This window comes from Ursus arctos, unplaced genomic scaffold, assembly GCF_023065955.2.
Source record: "Ursus arctos isolate Adak ecotype North America unplaced genomic scaffold, UrsArc2.0 scaffold_28, whole genome shotgun sequence".
Classification (NCBI taxonomy): domain Eukaryota; kingdom Metazoa; phylum Chordata; class Mammalia; order Carnivora; family Ursidae; genus Ursus; species Ursus arctos.
In genome coordinates, this window is record NW_026622963.1 from 11207403 (window position 1) to 11220965 (window position 13563).

The 13563-nt window shown below is 35.2% G+C and overlaps 1 protein-coding gene across 17 annotated transcripts in view; it reads left to right on the top strand.

Moving 5' to 3' along the window:
- The window catches only part of PEAK1 (pseudopodium enriched atypical kinase 1), a 294322-nt gene that overhangs the window by 161492 nt on the left and 119267 nt on the right, over positions 1-13563 (top strand). For 2 of the 17 annotated variants that reach the window (XM_048221524.2, XM_044391994.3), the window contains one exon: positions 13439-13525. The exons of the other annotated variants lie outside the window; for them this stretch is intronic. The gene's annotated coding sequence lies outside the window, so the exon portion shown is untranslated. The remainder of the gene's footprint in view (positions 1-13438; positions 13526-13563) is intronic. 17 annotated transcript variants of the gene reach the window in all.

Below are 13563 nucleotides of genomic sequence, written 5' to 3' on the forward strand. Positions count from 1 at the left end.
TATTCCTTTACTATTACTATAGTGGAATTTCGGAGCCAAGAAAAATTCATATAGCCAACCAAAAGTCCTATAATAGTAATTCTATGGAAAATTAAACATAACAATATTTATATGATTAGTGGTTGTTTATTCCTCAGGGTATTTTTTCTTTTATTTTTCTAAGTGAAATAAAAGGTAATTTTTTCTAACACAGCTATAATCATTTGCTTCTTTTAATTTCTTAATGTTTTTTACTATGTGTGTCCTCTTTGGACAGGACCCAGGGTAGTTTTAATAATTTTCCTTATAAGAGGTACCAGCAGTTTTTCCTACTCATTTATTTTTATTGAGGTGAAAAATTGACATAACAAAATTAATCATTTTAAAGTCACAGTTTAATAGCATTTAGTGCATTCACAATGTTGTGCAATCTCCACCTCTATCAAGTTCCAAAACATTTTCATCATCCCAAAACGAAACCCCTTATCCTTAAGCAGTCATTCTCCATCTTTCCCCAGCTCCTGTCAACTCCTAATCTACTTTATATTTGTATGGTTTTACCCATTCTCAGTATTTCACATGAATAGAATCATACAATATGTGACTGATTGTGTATGGCTTCCTTTATTACAATAATGTTTTTTAGTTCATCCATGTTCATTTTTCCAGCTGAATGATATCCCATCATATGTGTATAGTACATTTTGTTTATCCATTCATCTGTCAGCGACACTTGGGTTGCCTCCACCTTTTGGCTCTTGTGAATAATGCTGCTATGAATGTTTACATAAGTGTCTGTTTGAGTCCCTCTTTTCAGTTCTTTTGGGTATACACCGAGCAGTAGAATTGCTGGGTTATGTGGTAATTCCATGTTTAACATTTTGAGGAACCGCCTCAGTGTTTTCCACAGTTTTGTTCTCACCAGCAATGTATGACATCTACATCCTTACAAATCCTTGTTATTTTTCATTTTGATGATTATCGCCATCCTAGTAGATTGACGTTTTATCTCATTGTGCATTTGATTTCCAGTTTACTTGTGATTAATGATGTTGAGCATCTTTTGGTTTGCTTGTCAGCCATTTTTTATCTTTTTTTGAGAAATATATTCAATTCCTTTGTACATTTTTGAATTGGGTTTCTTGTCTTTGTTGTTGAGTTGTGAGAGTTCTTTATATAATCTGGATAAAAGTGTTTTTATCAGATATGTGATTTGCAAATATTTTCTCTCATTATATAGGTTATTTTTTCACTTCTTAATAGTGTCTTTTGACGCACAAAAGTTTTTAATTTTGAAGTAACCTAATATACCTATATTTTCCTTTGTTGCTTGTGCTTTTGATGTCGTATCTCAGCATCCATTGCCAAATCCAAAATATCAAAACTTTCTCCTGTGTTTTCTTCTAAAAGTTTTATAGTTTTAGTGCTTACATTTAGGTCATTGATCCATTTTGAGTTAATTTTTGTATATGATGTGAGGTAGGGGGTCCAACTTTATTCTTTTACATGTTGATATTAATTATAGCAGCAGTATTTATTGAAGAGATTATTCTTTACCCCATTGAATGGTCTTAGCACCCTTGTCAAAACTCAGTTATTTCTGGACTTCCAATTCTATTCCTTTTGTCCATCCTTGTGTCATTACCATGCTATTTTGATTACTGTAGCTTTGTAATAACTTTTGAATTTGGGAACTGTGAGTCTTCCAACTTTGTTTTGCTTTTTCAGGATGTTCTTGGTTATTCAGGATCCCTTCAGATTCCATTTGAATTTTATAGGCAGCTAGTCGATTTCTACATAAAGCACAACTAAGATTCTGATATAGATTCCATTGAATCACTAGATCAATTTGGGGAATATTGCCATTTTTACAATATTAAGATTTTTAATCCACGAACATGGGATTTTTTTTCATTTATTTAGGTTTCTTTTCATTCCTTTCATTAATGTTTTGTGGTTTTTAGTATACAGTCTTGCACTTCCTTGGTTTATTTGTAAGGGTTTTTTTTTGATGCTATTATAAATGGAATTGTTTTCTTAATTTCATTTTCTGGTTGTTCATGTTTAGTGTATAAACATACAACTGTTTTTTATACATTGATCTTGTATCCTGTAACTTTGCAAAATTTGTTTATTACCTCCAGTGGTGTCTATGCGTGTGTTCTTTAGAATTTTCTATTAATAAGATCATGTGATCTGTAAGTAAAGATAATTTTACTTCCCCCTTTTCAATTTAGCTTTTTTTCCCCCTTGCCTAATTTCCCTGGCTAGAACTTCCAGGACAGTATTGAATAAAGTAGTGAAAATGGGAATCCTTGTCTTGCTCTTGATCTCAGGGGAAAAGTTTTCAGTCTTCCACCATTGACTATATAATACCAGCTATTGTTTTTGCATAAATGTCCCTTATTGTGTTTTTCACTCTCACTTTTAAGGTATTCCAGTTCCAGTTACTCCACATCCTTTCCAGCATTTGGTATTGTTGCATTGTATCATTTTAGTCAGTAGGTAGTGGTGTTTTATTGGAAGTTTAATTTGCTTTTCACTGATGACTAATACATTGAACACTTTTCCATGTGCTTTCGGCCATAGCATTTGTTTTTGAGGGGCTCTTTTACATTAAAAATCAGCATCTTATAGTTTACCATGTAAATTTATATTGAATACAGCAGGAGTTGGGCCCCCTTAATGTTTAGTTTAGCCCCTTAGCTGTTATTACTGCTGTGGGTCATTTTTCTAGTAAAGGTTTGAAAAATTTAGGCCTATTATATAATGTTCATATGAACATTAAAAATTTATGAACATTTAAACATTTTAAAGAGCCAGGAGAAAATAATTTTTCTTTATTGTTGATAGGTGAATAATTATAGCTGTTAGAAGGCTTAAAACTTTTTAAAGAATTTAGATGGATATTACCTATCAAGAAGTTGTATTATGCCAAGGGCATACTTGTGCTTCTGAATGATACAAATGATAAAGGTATGCACATTTACTCGTCAGCAAATGGATATCATTGTGTTTGGCTAATCATCTAAACATCCCTGAAAATGGAGCTATCTCCACCTGGCTGTAATTAGGGTTGGATTGTTTTATGGTTCAGACACACTAAAGTTGCTTTAATTCCTGGGTCCCACACATCTTTCTAGTTATTCTGCTCATTTTCTGCAACTTCAAAGTGCTCATCCATTTCTCACAAAATATTTGAACTAGTACAAACAGAAATATATAACCAGGTTGCCATATTATTAGCATTTTTACTCTCAGATATTGAAATGTAGGATTGGAGAATGGCTCAGAAACCTTAGGCTCTCAACCTTTAGAGAGTTGTCCTTTGAAAAGAATTGCATTGAAGTAAGGATGATAAAAGAGTCCAGGGGGCACAATAAAATGTGACAGGAACACTGTAAATTCCATAATCTCTCTCAGTTTGGAATATCTGGCAGTGATTGTCTTCTCCTATGAAGTTTTGTGACATTTGGAATTAAATTTTAATCATTGTAAGATTTTAGCATATGGAGGGATATCCTGTTTTACTTGATCTGTTTTTTAGTGGCGTGATTTTTGTCTGCTTACTTGTAAATGACTTTAGGAGAGCTAACATGTTTTTAACATTTGTTATTTGCCTTGCATGGTACTAGTCTCTCTTCTTATATCATCTCTAATCCTCACTACAGTCTTGTAAACCCAATTTACAGATGAAACAAAGTCTCAAAACATTATTTCTTGCCTAAGCTCACAGAGCATAGTAAGTGTTGATTTGAACTCAAATTCATCTGATCCTAAAGCTCGTAGTTTTTCTACTATACTAATGGTTCTCACTCCATTCCAATTAAAATAGAATTTCTGGAGTTAGATTTTAATGTTTGAGCAGCAATCCCAGGTCAATAATATGCATTCAGGGTTAGAAACCTCTGAATAACATCCTGTGCTTACTATTATAAGACTATACTTCAGTAGAAGGGAGAGCATAGTAAAAGAAAATGTTTTCCTTTAAAAATATGTGCAGTGTTGTCCATTTATCTCTGCCAAAACGTATCTATTTGAAACTTCAGTGGTAGGTGGTATACTGAGAACATGCTGAAGCTTCCCTTTGCTACTTCACAGTTTTAAAAATAATCCTACTTTTCCCTTCCAAAAATATACAGTATCAATTGAACACAACTGTGAAAGGAAACAAAAAAGAGCAAAACTGGCCAAAATTTATGGAGAACTCTTTAAAAATGGGATTGGAATGCAGATGAGAACCATAATCTGAACCAGGAATGTTAATACTGTATAATATATGACTATAGGGATACTTGATGTTTAGCTTGCTGGACAAGCAGACATACGGATCTACCTCTCCCCATCTTCATTCTTCCTTGGTGTGTATGATGCAAAAACAGGCTTTGTGGGTGTTTTAAAAACCAAAGCAGTGCCCCAGTGTTGTCAATATCCAGAAAGGATAGTGGGCCCCCAAAATGCTAGCTATCCATGTTTACTACCCAGTGAAAAATTTTGACTCTTTCCTTAAAAAAAAAAAAAAAAAAAAAAAAAAGTTGCTCTAGTGTCATACATCAGTCACAGACTAACAGGATATCTCTAAAGCCTAAACAAGGATAAGCCCATAACCCAAAATCATGAAATATTTAAAGGAAACTAATATTATGAAGGAAGGTACCAAACTGTATAAAGGGAAGGACTCAAGGATTCAAAGCTAATAGAGAAAGCAATAGAGAACTTGTGGATAAAAATAGAGACATGCAGTTCATTTTAAAGAAATGACACTGCATTCATTTTAAAAAGAAAATTCTAGAGCCTTTTGAAGTTAAGAACAGTTTAAAAGGAAGGACAGAGAATTGGGAAGGAAAACAGTAAATTGAGAGACATGGAGTTATCCATTCATCTCTATTCATGCATAGAGAGATGTGTGGAATGATATTCAACTCATGTTAACACTTTTTCCTTCTGGGTAATGGATATTGGTTGGTTTGTTGCTTACTATTTTGTACTTGTATGTATTACTTAAATTTTTTATAGAAGCATTTTATAAAAATTAAGTTATTTGCTTAAATAAGTGAATTAAACAATTGAGTTAAAGATTTTTTTTAAGAATGATAAAAATCAAAGGAAACAAAAGCCTCAATTAATGATAAAAGTTGAAATCCCAATAGCGGTGTTGAATGATAAAAGAAACCTATAAAATAGGTAAATCTAGGCAAATCTGAAAAAGAAAAAAAAAGATGCTGATTAATATTAGAAATTAAAAAGAAAGCATAACTAAACACACAGATTTGTAAGGTTATAGGAACTCTCTATATACTAATAAAATGTGAAAGCCTAGATTCAATGGGTAATTTTCAGAAATATATGATTTATTCACATTTTCACAAGAAAAGGTAAAAACCTTTTAGTTAGCTAATAAATATGAGAATAAATTGATAAGAAATTTGAAGATATAGCCCAGGTTTTACAGTGAGTTCTAAGAAACTATTAAGGAAATCTTACCTAAACTAGCATGCATAAAAAAAGATAGGGCCCTATCCAACTGGTTTTATGATGCTAATGTAATCCAAACCAAAGAGGGATATAGGAAAAAAAAAAAAAGCCAACAACTGTAGACCTATCTCACTTCTGGAGACAACACTAAAAAAGTCATAAATAAAAATATTAGCAAATTGAATTTACCAATGTATTATTTATGTAGAATTTATCCCAGGAATGCAAGGGTGGCTCAGCATTATAAAATCTATCTCTGTCATTTATTTTCTTAGTTATTAGAGGAGAAAACTTGCAGTTGTCTCAGTAATGCCCCCAAACCAAAAAGCTTTCAAAAAAATGCAACAACATGGTTCTGTCATAAGGAAAGACAGCTAGATCAATAATATAGAGTCTGAGATAGACTCATGCGTATCTCCCAATTTCAGTGTGGTGTTTTAAATATGTATAAGTGCGGTATATTAAATCAATATTTAATAAATGGACTATTCAATAAAGGATATGCATTTAGAAAGATATATTAAATCTTGGGGCGTCTGGGTGGCTCAGTCACTTGTATCTGACTCTTGGTTTCCGCTCAAGTCATAATCTCAGAATCGTGAGATTGAGCCCCATGTTTATCTCCATGCTCAGTGGGGTTTCTGTTTGAGATTTTTCACCCCTTTCTCTCCTCCCCCCCCCACCGCCGCTTGCTCTCCCTCTCTCTCAAATAAATAAAATCTTTAAAAAAAGATATAATAAATCTTTAACATAATTCACAAAAATAAATTCTAACTGTAATAAAAATATAAATATAAGGAACACTTTACAACTCTTGGAAGCAAGTGTTTATGACCATGAGGTAGGGAAGGCCTTAAATGAGCTATCAGACTTAAAAACCATTAAAAACAAAAAGATTAATGTTTAGATATATCAATATTAAAAACTTCCTTATAAGAAAAGACACTTTAAACAAAAAGATAAGTGCCAGACTTAAAAATTTTTTCAGTGGATAAAACAGAGCAAGTATTTATATTCATAATAAGAGAAAGACAGGAGGAAATAGAAAAAGGGGCAAAGAGTGTGAGCAGGGAATTCAAAGAAAATAGCCAGTAAACATTGGAAAAGATGTGTATTTGTACTGATAGGGAAATGCTAATTTTAAAGACAATAAAGTTGTTTTAATCTACCAGATTGGCAGAAATTTTTAATTGATTTTTCCAGTAGTAGTATGTGGAGAAATAGATACTCTCTTAGTAATGGTGGGGTTGTAAAATTGTAGAGCCATTACGTAGGTGAATCTGGTAATATTTGTATACCCTTTAGAATTCATAAGGAACTCTGAAATACATTCTTAATCTTTATTGACTACATCCTTCTTTAATCCTGAGCCTGGTACTTTGTCCTGATTTTACTTATGAGGAATAGAACTCAGAGAGGACAGACACATGGCAGGATTAGAACTTTTACCCAAGTCTCCTAATGCCAGTGTAGTGGCATTGTACTCTGTGAGTGTTCCTAGGGTGAAAGAATAGCATGAGCCAAAGTTTAGAGATAGGTCAATACATGCCACGTCTGGGGAATGGTTAAGTAGCCCTGCATGATTAGAGGGTGGTTGAAGGTAATGCACTGAGAGATGTGACTGGGATAGATAAGCTGAGTTAAAATCATGAGTTAATGTTTTATTTTGTGAACACTGAAGATCCACCAAAGGTTTTTGAGCAGTGACTAATAGAGTGGCTTAGGAGAGAGATTTGAGGTAGGAAGACTAGTTAGTCGGCTAAGGCAATTGTTTAAGTGAGAAAATGAAGACTTTGAAATAGGCTGGCAAATGTGGGTTCGACAAGGAGAAGGCAGGAATAGGAGGCACTGAAGTGGAGTTGACCCAACACAGAACCTGGCACCAGACACCTGAAAGAAACTCACTCTCAGTTTAATTAACCTGGTCAGATTTGAATATATTGAAGGTAGAGCTAACAAGAGATAAACAGATGGATTGGGTCGGAGAAGAGAGGGCAGAGGGTGAGAATAAAAAAAAATGTTGTTTTTGATTGAACAAGTGGGTGGATGGTGGACTATTCACTGACATTGGAGGACTTTGCAAGGGGAGAGATTAGATGTTAATAGTTCTGTTTTGACCTTGTTAAGTGTTAGATGGCTCTTAGACATCCAAGTGGAGATGTTTAGAAGGCAGTTGTATAAAGGAGACTAGAATTTTAAAAAGAGAGCTATGGACTAGAGATAAAATTTGAGAGTAATAAGCATCTTGGTGGTATCCAAAGCGATGGGACTGCATAAAATCACTTAGGGAAAGAGAATGAATAAGGAGTGGGGAAAAGTGTTAAGGGATATTCTTGGTCACTCCAGCCCTGAGAGACGTAGTATCAAAGAAGCCAACAAAAAGGACTGAGATGGAACTGGTCAATGAGGTAGGAAGAAAACCAGAGCAGTAAGGTACCCCAGAAACTAGAGGAGGAAGTATTTAAGAAGGAGGGAGTGGTCAACTGTATGAAATGCTAATTTAAGTTTTGATAAAGTGAGAATAGAGAATTGGTCAGTGGCCTTGGGGGGCATAAAGTCCTTGGTGACCTTACTTAGCAGTATTTCAGTGAAGTGGTGGGAACAAAAACCCGAATGGAGTGGGTTGAGAAAATGGACGAGGGGAAAGTCAAGGTATTCTTTGAGTTTTGTTCTGGAAGATAATGGAGGAATGCGGGGAGGGATGATGAGATAAAATTCAACTGATCAGATCTATTTTCCCCCTCAAATATGAAGCCAAGTCATCATGCTTAGAGTAAGCTGATGGTTGAGTTGGCATTTTACTAGTAGAAAGATGAAAGGAAGGACAAGGTGTGTTTGCAAAGTGAAAAACAGGGTTGTTCATGGAATTTAATCTGGGTAAGATGGAAGTGAGAACACTGATTACAATGATAAAGGCAATGATTTTATATCTTGGTGAGATCCAAGAATTGTTGGAGTAAGGATCTGCATTTTAAGCGAGCATCCCAGGAGAAATATGGTTCATGTGGGCTATGGGCCACTCTTGAAGAAGCATTTGCAATAGCTTTGAGGCATAATGGTAGTCTAGTCTTAGAGCAATTATCTGTTTTTCAAATTTCACAGTATATTTAAGCACAGGTAGAGGTACTTATTTTAAAAAAGTGAATTTACATGAGTGTGTAAGAAAATATTGATCGTCAAGACTTGTTAGTTTTAATTAGTTAATGGTCAGAGGAAAGGGGTATAACAATTGTTCTAGTACAAATTTAGCTTTTAGGGGCACCTCGGTGGCTCAGGTAGTTAAGCATCTGCCTTTGGCTCAGGTCATGATCTCAAGATCCTGGTCGGGCTCTCTGCTCAGCGGGAAGCCTGCTTCTCCCTCTTCCTCTGCCGCTCCCGCTGCTTGTGCTCTTTCACTCTTTTTGTCAAATAAATAAATAAAATCTTTAAAAAAAACAAACTTAGCTTTTAAAACATTAAATGAACAACTGTTGCATTGTACCTGCATATACCATAATTTTTTATGTAACGTTATTGCTCAAATATTTATTCCATGTATTTCTGGCATTTTGAAACTATGGGTGTATTTTATTTATTTATTTATTTATTTATTTATTTATTTATTTATTTTACACCATGCACAAAAACAAACTTTATTTTTTTTCCATAATAATATTTTTATTATGTTATGTTATTCACCATACAGTACATCCCCAGTTTTTGATGTAAAGTTCCATGATTCATTACTTGTGTATAACACCCAGTGCACCATGCAATACATGCCCTCCTTACTACCCATCACCAGTCTATCCCATTCCCCCACCCCCCTCCCCTCTGAAGCCCTCAGTTTGTTTCCCAGAGTCCATAGTCTCTCATGCTTCATTCCCCCTTCTGATTACCCTCCCTTTCTTTATCCCTTTCTTCTCCTACCAATCTTCCTAGTTCTTATGTTCCATAGATCAGAGAAACCATATGATAATTGTCTTTCTCTGCTTGACTTATTTCACTTAGCATTATCTCCTCCAGTGCCATTCATGTTGCAGCAAATGTTGAGACATAGTTCTTTTTGATGGCTGAGTAATATTCCATTGTATATATGGACCACATCTTAATCCAGTCATCTGTTGAAGGGCATCTCGGCTCCTTCCACGATTTAGCTATTGTGGACAATGCTGCTATGAACATTGGTGCATATGGCCCTTCTATTCACTACGTCTGAATCTTTGGGGTAAATACCCAGTAGTGCAATTGCTGGATCATAGGGTAGCTCAATTTTTAACTTTTTAAGAGACCTCCACACTGTTTTCCAGAGTGGCTGTACCAACTTGCATTCCCACCAACAATGTAGGAGGGATCCCCTTTCTCCACATCCTCTCCAACAATTGTTGTTTCCTGCCTTGTCAATTTTTACCATTTTTACTGACGTAAGATGGTATCTTAGTGTGGTTTTGATTTGAATTTCCCTGATGGCTAATGATCTTGAACATTTTTTCATGTGTCTGTTAGCCATTTGTATGTCTTTTTTTTTTTTAAAGATTTTATTTTATTTATTTATTCGACAGAGATAGAGACAGCCAGCGAGAGAGGGAACACAAGCAGGGGGAGTGGGAGAGGAAGAAGCAGGCTCATAGCAGAAGAGCCTGATGTGGGGCTTGATCCCATAATGCCGGGATCACGCCCTGAGCCGAAGGCAGACGCTTAACCGCTGTGCCACCCAGGCGCCCCAGCCATTTGTATGTCTTCATTGGAAAAATGTCTGTTCATATCTTCTAGTATGGGTGTATTTTAATTTCAATATTTTGCCCACATCTGAAAATAAAAATTATATTCTAAAAGCCTTTTTTTGCTGTAAGAAAATTCTGAAGTTCAGTTTAATTTGGACAGTTTCTCATAATGAAAATGCCATCTTTAATTCCCTAAGTTATGCTTAATTATCCAATGGCAACTTGTTCTCAGTAAAACTTTGTCTTTAATTTTAGCTGCCTCTTTTTGCTTGGGAAGCTATTACAGTTTTCCTTTAATAAATTAAATTTGGCCCTGTGTTGGAAGACTTGATGAAAAGTGGACTGAGTTTGCTAAACCACTAGGGATTCCTTTTATATTGAAACTCACTGATATGTAGCTTTTCACATACTTCTGAGCTTCACTGAAAGAAATGCCCTGAGATTAGTAGGACCTATTAGAACTTTTTAAACTACCAAATTTGTATTACAGGAAGGGTTAGAATGATTATCCCTTAATCTGTTCTGTGTTAACTACTATTTAATAATGAATTTTTTCCAAGTGCCTTATATCATTGTATATTTACTGTAATTATTAGATGCATTTGAACAGGTGCCTGGGGATTATTGTACATTGTTGATACTTTTTTTTTTTTGACAGCTTTAATCAATTACAAATATTATATATATGACCAACACTGCTCTGGGCTATAGGGAATACAAATAAAGTACAAAGTGAGGTCCCAGAAAAAAAAATAAAATTTAAAAAATAAAAATAAATGAGGCCCCAGGTATTAGTATTCCTTTTTGATGTTTATATTTAGCCCCTCATTTTGCTTTTCACTTCTTAATACTAACTAGTACTGCATGTTTAAACCAAATTATACTTCTTGCTGTTTTGTAAATATATTCGACACTGCTATTTCTGTCTTTGCTATGCTGTTTCTGTCTTTGCTATGCTGTTTCTTTTCTACCTTCTTTCCAATTCTGAGTCATCTTTCCTCACTAAGACTCATTTCAAATGCTATATCCTGCGTGACATTTTTCCAGACACCTCCTTTATCCAATAAGTACCTTATAGTGGCACTTAACGTGTTTGCCCTGTTTTAAGTGTAATCCCCCTAACTTGAAATTAGCTCCTCAGGAGCAATGTCTTATTTTACTGATCTTTGTATATACCATGTTATACCTAGCATATAGTAGTCACAAAATAGTATTTGTTGAATTAAAGATCAGAAATAGCTGAAGAAAAATAACAGATGTGACAAGAATAATCAGGAATCAAACCTCTGATGATAAAAGTGATAAATGTTACGTTACTGGATAGACGAAGACTAAGCTGAGCCTCACACTTGGGGACCTTAAAGTAAAACCAGGCAAAGTGAGTGCTATGAGAATGATAAATTCCATTTTTAAATGGCATTAAAATGGATAAATATTGGGAGATTTCATAGTCATTGAATTTCCCTGGTTACAATAGGGTTACACTTTCCTTCATTTTATGAACGATGGCAGCCTTTTCACACTGTGAAATACTGGAAACAAAATCCTGTCTATACTAGAAAACCCTCATACATGTTCTTAGGGTAAGGACATCTGTGTAGGTGATAACTAGCCATATTGTGAAAGACCATAAATCCTAATGAAGTAATCTGCCTAATAGTCCTTTTAAATGTAATTTGGGACCCTAAAGGTTGTTTTCATTCCTAGAGGCTTGCAGCTGATCTCTGTTTATAACTCCAGGTTTTCTTTCTTTTTTTTTTTTAAGATTTTATTTGTTTATTTGACAGAGATAGAGACAGCCAGTGAGAGAGGGAACACAAGCAGGGGGAGTGGGAGAGGAAGAAGCAGGCTCATAGCGGAAGAGCCTGATGTGGGGCTTGATCCCATAACGCCAGGATCACGCCCTGAGCTGAAGGCAGACGCTTAACCGCTGTGCCACCCAAGCGCCCCTGTAACTCCAGGTTTTCTAAAGGATTGCCTGGTTCAGAATGAGGAAGTAGGTGCTGAAGAGCTGCCAGAATGAGAATCACTGGAGTAGCCTGACTTTAAAAGAAAGAAAGAAAGAAAGAAAGAAAGAAAGAAAGAAAGAAAGAAAGAAAAGAAAGAAAAAAAGAAAGAAAGAAAGAAAGAAAGAAAGAAAGAAAGAAAGAAAGAAAGAAAAGAAAGAAAGAAAGAAAGAAAAGAAAGAAAGAAAAAGACACCTTTCTGGGGGCCAGTATATCCTGAGTAATAGAGAAGCCACATGTATGTGACTATGGCAGAAGACTCCTGGAGAAGAGTAAAGCTGGTGTCAACAGTCAAATGAAGGACCTAACACCAGGGCCATCTTATCCATGAGTACCCACGGCCCTCAATATTTTTAGGGGCCCATGGAAATATTTTAATGTCTTTTAAAATCAGAAGGAAACAAATGAACTTCAATTGAACAAAATGTTTTAACATATTTGTCTTCATACCAGAACAATCACAAAATGTTATTTTTGAATTTTTTTATGGAAGAAGAGCCACAAAGACAAAAGTGTCCAGGGCCCACATAAGTCATAGTGCAGCCCTGCCCAAGACGTGCCCAATTTCTCAAGGTTGGTGCTGGACTGTAAAAAAGCTGCAAATTTGGGCAGACATGTGATATTTTAATCTAGTTCTTCTCCCTCTCTACATCCCAGTGTCTTCATCTGTATAATGAGTTTGTTTTCTTTTTTTAAGTATGGGTCATTTATTTACTTAAGTCATCTCCACACCCACCTTGGGGCTTGAACTCACAACCCCAAGACCGAGAGTCACATGTTTTACTGACTGAGCCAGCCAGGTGCTCCTGTGTAATAAGGAGTTTGGACCAGGCAACCTGTGAGGCCTTTTGCAGGCATACTTCCTTAAGTGAAATCCTGCATCAGACAAGTTCCAGGCCAAAGCAGATTATCTAACATGCCCTTAATGTGAACTCAGGTCATGTGATAATCCACATAGACACGGAACAGGGCGGATAACCCCCCTGTATTTTTTGTGTCCAGTTAGAAGTACTAGTTCAGAAATGATAAGAGCATAAAGTATGTGATATTAGCATACAAATGGTAAAAGATTAGAAGTAGTAAAATGCCTTGTATGTTTTAAGTACTCAGTAAATATTTAATGGATAAAAAGTGATGTAAACTATTAGCTTGTTTTCTTAAGAGAAATCTCTATTTACCAGAAAAAGTATTAATCTCTGGGATTTTTTCTTCTTATTCTCTACAAAAAAATAGCTGAAAACATTTTGTTTTATTTTGTTTTGTTTTGGTGGGCAGCAAAGCAAAGTTTATTGAGCTCCTGAAGAGGGAGGGGACCGGAGGGGGTTGCCCTCTGAAAACATTTTGGAGGTGGTCATATCTAAGGTATTTCAATCTCATTTCTGCAAATTGTTAAGATTCTG